The sequence below is a fragment of the Perna viridis genome, chromosome 14, assembly GCF_037379345.1.
Source record: "Perna viridis isolate PV_CMFRI_1.1 ecotype Kerala chromosome 14, ASM3737934v1, whole genome shotgun sequence".
Taxonomy (NCBI): domain Eukaryota; kingdom Metazoa; phylum Mollusca; class Bivalvia; order Mytilida; family Mytilidae; genus Perna; species Perna viridis.
Window position 1 is genome coordinate 4,444,445 of NC_142458.1, and position 5,370 is coordinate 4,449,814.

Sequence of the window (5,370 nt, forward strand, 5' to 3'; positions counted from 1 at the left end):
CTAGTTCGGACCTAAAATAAAGGAGTTGGTCCTTGTGATACTATAAAACAAATACATTGTTCTTGAATTATTTAATTGATTTGTAGCTCTTTAATTCTTCTGATACCTGCAGCCGATTTTTAAGATTTTGATATTTTTCTGTATTTTCCTTTTACATAGTTTTCCTATTGATATAAATGTACAGTTAAAAGTATGAGTTTATGTCAACTTCCATCAGTTTTCAAAGACCCTGATGTTGCAAAAACACTATCTACTATACACGAAAATATTTGTCGTACCAGCAGACAAAGCCCAAAACAAGACTGTTTTTATCTGCAACACGTATTACATCAAATATTTGTTATCAGAGGTAGACCTAGAAAATAATAGCGGTAATAATACCTATACTGTTACCACACTTTACAAAAAAGAGATAGTAAAAAAACCATAAACCTGTGCTTTCCTCTTTTAGTCTACCAAAGACGATGATTGCGATCTACCGTCTATATACTACTGGATTCCTAAATTCCACAAGAATCCATAAAAACAACGCTATATATATGGACCTTCAAAATATACCACCAAAACTCTTTCAAAACTTTTAACTTCTATACTCACAGCTGTCATAGAGTGTCTCCTGTCCTACCACGACACTTCCATCGTGGCATTAATTCAAAGTGGATCCTGAAAAATTCGAAAGATCTTCTGGAAACCCTCAATTCAAAATTATTGTCAGCATACATCAGCATTAAAATCTCATGATTTTTCAAAATTTTATACTTCTATTTCCCGTACTCAATTAAAATCCCAACTCAAAAACACTATACATTGTCGTTACTCTTTGAAATCGATGATAAAGGAAAACTATTGACCAAACTTTACGACAAACGTGATGACTTTTCATTCAGAATTGTCAACTTTCCTTTCATCTGTGGCAACATTCCTGCGTATGGAGTGTTCATATCACAACTTATACGTTATGCCAGAGCTTGCCGAAACTACGCAGACTTTTTGTATCGCGCTAGAACTCTAACAAATCGGCTTCTTGAACAGGGTTATGTGGCTACAAGATTGAAGTCATCACTACAGAAGTTTTATGGTCGTCATCATGAACTCGTGGATCGTTATGGTACCAGTATCGTATTGCATATCCCTGAGCGGGTGTACGTCAAAACATGGATGCTATAAAAATATAGTGCATTTTCTTTTTGCCTCTCTACAAACTAATGTTTTGTCAAAAGATATGAACAATGACTTAAAAAATAGAGCAAATATCACACTGTAAGATGAAGAACTTTTTTAAAAGAAAATCTAACATAATATCATAAAAATGTTCCACTGTAAAGGTTGGTTTGGTGAGTGCAAAACGAAAGTGAAAGTAGGGAAAATGGCTATTTATAGTTCAAGACTACTTTTCTGTCCGATCTTCGTGGACTCACCCTATTTTCTATGCGGGAAATTATTTTTTCACATGTCCTTAGAAATGCTACATAAGTGAAAGTTTTATTGAATCAAATTACATATTTTTTAAAAAATCCTAAAAATATGCACTTCACTATAGAAGTCTATGGGAAAATTAATACGATACTGAGACCTTATGGTGTATCCATAAGCACCATGAAAACTGACTTATTCAACGGGTCATAGTTTTCCTTCCCTCGTTTGTCTACCCCGGACTTGACTTTTTATGAGCAACTCGGCGGGTGTTTCTAGAAAAGCAGAGGACGCTTACCCTACCGGTGCACCTAGTCCATGCTCCCACTTTTTAATGGAGTCCGAGTTGCTCATTTACTTTTGTTACTTTGTATGTATGATTTTAGTTACTTTATGTTCTTTGTTGTGTATGTCTGTTTTCCATGTCTGGTCTTTGTCCCTGGATTACATTATTTTGATTACCGCTATAACTTTGGTTCCCTTGATTACTCTTTCAAATGAGACGGTACACCTAGACACAAATATATAGTTCTTGGTAGAGATTCCTCATACTTTGTGAAGTATAATTCAAATTATCTTCCAAATATACCGAAGAAGATGTTTTCAAATAGCTCGAAATTTTGATCGACAACATATTTGTTCAGTATGGTTGACGTGGTTTTCAACAAACGATTAGCATTCCAATGGGAACAAATTGTGCTCCTCTACTTGCTGACCTTTTTCTTCACTCTTATGAGGCTGACTGCTGATCTGATCCGTAAGAAAAAAACATCGTTTAGCTAGATCCCTTTAATCTCAGTTTCCGCTATATAGCTGACGCATTATCGTTAAACTATCTTAGTTTCGGGAATTTTATACATCACTTGAGATAAAGAATACTCCAACACCGTGAAGTCAGCCTTATATCTTGACCTACAACTATATATCGACTGTAAAGGAAACCTATTGAACAAACTATACAACAAATGCGATTATTTTTCATTCTTTCTTGTGAACTTTCCTTTCATCTGTGGCAATATCCCTTCAGCACCTGCGTATGAAGTTTTCATATCGCAACTCATACGTTATACCAGAGCTTGCCGTAACTATGCAGACTTTTTGTATCGCTTTAGACTTCTTACAATTAGGCTTTTGGAACAGGGTTATATTGCTACAAGATTGAAGTCATCACTACAGAAGTTTTATGGTCGTCATCATGAACACATTGATCGTTACGCTGTATCCATATGAACAATGAAAACTAATTTGTTGAACGTGTCATAATTTGCCTTTCCTTTTTCTTCTACCCTGGACTAGACCTTTTATGAGCAACTCCGCATGTGTTTTTAGAAAAGCATAGGACGCTTACCCTACCAATACATCTGGTTCATGCTTTCAGTTTGTAATGGAGTCCGAGTTGATGATTTACCTTTGTTACTTAGTCTGTTTTATTTTGGTTATTTGATGTTCTTTGTTATGTTTGTCTGTTTTTCATGTCTGGTTTTTGTCCCTGGATTACATTATTTTGATATCCGCAGAAATCTTGGTTCCCTTGGTTAGTCTTCCATCAATTATTTGATTTTAACTACCAGACTAACTTAACTTTTAATTTTGTCATACATTCTATTAAATGCATTGGTTTGAATCCAATTTTACAATTTGTAAGCTTACTGTTAGTGTATTTTTTTTTAAAATCATTATATAAAATATATTTTCAGGTTTTGTGTTTGTAAGGTTTTGAAATAATTTCTGTATTTTTTTCCGATATAATTCAATGAACCACAAAAAGACAATAAACAAATCACACGACACAAAAGAACACACAAAAGTATGTGCGTATGTATTTGTGTGTGTAAAAGTACACACACAAAGTGAACAGCACGACTACGAATAAAAAGCGGAGGAGAACTCAAAAGCTTTGATGTTGGTAGGCCAAATGTAAGAAGTGAGCTCAAAGTGTTCTGAAATAGTAGGTCAGATGTAAGAGGTGAACTCAAGTGTTCTGAAGTAGAAGGCCAGATGTAAGAGATGAACTCAAGTGTTCTGAAGTAGTAGGCTAGATGTAAGAGGTTAACCTTGTCTAATATACATGACAAATATGTTGTCGTACCAGCAGACAAAGCCCAAAACAACATTGCTTTTGTCTGCAAAACGTTTTACATCAAATGTTTATTATCAGAGGTAGACGTAGACAATAATAGCAGTGATAAGACCTATACTGCTACCACGTTTTCCAAAAAAGAGATTTGGAAAACCATAAAACTGTGCTATCCTCTTTTGGTCTCTCTACCAAGGACGATAACTGTGATTTACCGTCTATGTACTGGATTCCTTAACTCCACAAAAACCTATAGAAACAACGTTACATAGCTGGATCTGCAAAATATACCACCAGACCTCTTTCAAAAGTTTTAATTTCTACCTTCACAGCTGTCAGATAGGGTCTGCAGTCCTACTACAGCACTTGTTATTCCCATAGTGGTATTAATTCAATGTGGATCCTGAAATATTCGAAAGATCTTTTGGAGACAATCAGTTCAAGACCATTATCAGAATATAATAGCATTAAAACCTATGATTTTTCAACACTGTATACTTCTATTCCCCATACTCAGTTAAACTTCCGACTTAATAACATTATGCAAATTGTTTTTCCAAAAAAGATGGTACACCTAGATACAAATATATAGTTCTTGGTAGAGATTCCTCATACTTTGTAAGAAATAATTCCAAATCATCTTCCTAATATACCAAAGAAGATGCTGTAATTTTTAATCGACAACATATTTGTCCAGTGTGGTGGACACGTTTTTCAACAAACGAACCGCATTCCAATGAGAACAAATTGTGCTTCTTTACTTGCTGACCTATTCCTTTACTCTTATGAGGTTGACTTTATAGCTGATCCGATCCGAAAGAAAGAATATCGTTTAGCTAGATCCTTCAATCTCAGTTTCCGCTATTTAAATGGCGTATTATCTTTAAACAATCCTAATTTTGGGGATTTGATACATCGCGTCTACCCCCAAAGAACTTGAGATAAAGGATACTACAGACACTGTGAAGTCAGCCTCATATCTTGACCTACACTTAGAAATCGATGGTAAAGGAAAACTATTGACCAAACTTTACGATAAACGTGATGACTTTTCATTCAGAATTCTCCTTCCATCTCTTGCAACATCCCTTCAGCACCTGCGTATGGAGTGTTCATATCACAACTCATACGTTATGCCAGAGCTTGCCGAAACTACGCAGACTTTTTGTATCGCGCGAGAACTCTAATAAGTAGGCTTCTGGAACAGGGTTTTGTTGCTAAAGATTGAAGTCATCACTACAGAAGTTTTATGGTCGTCATCATGAACTCGTGGATCGTTATGGTGTATCCATCTGCGCCATGAAAGCTGATTTGTTCAACATGTCATAGTTTTCCTTTCTTCTTTCGTCTACTCTGGACATGACTATTTATGAGCAACTCGGCGGGTGTTTCTGGAAAAGCAGAGGACGCTTACCCGTGCACCTATTCCATGCTCCCAATTTTTAGTGGAGTCCGAGTTGCTCATTTACTTTGTATGTATGATTTTAGTTACTTTATGGTCTTTGTTGTGTATGTCTGTTTTCCATGTCTGGTCTTTGTCCTTGGGTTACGTTCTTTTGATTACCGCTATAACCTTGGTTCCCTTGATTACTCTTTCTTTTATTTGTCTACCATGTAACGTAGTGCAGTGTTCTCCCAATTCCGTAAACATGGAATGTTGGCGTGAAACATGACAGTATAGGTGCTATATACACCATCATCATAACCCCATACGTAGCCAGTCCTCCTTTACTATTTAGTTAATAGTATTATCTGATATTACCTGTAAAATCAGGCGATCGATTTGCTTTACAATATTTCTAAAACATACCTAAATAAAGAAAACATCAAACAAGCATAGCTCAACATTTGCATTTAAATGACATTAAGGAGTTATATGA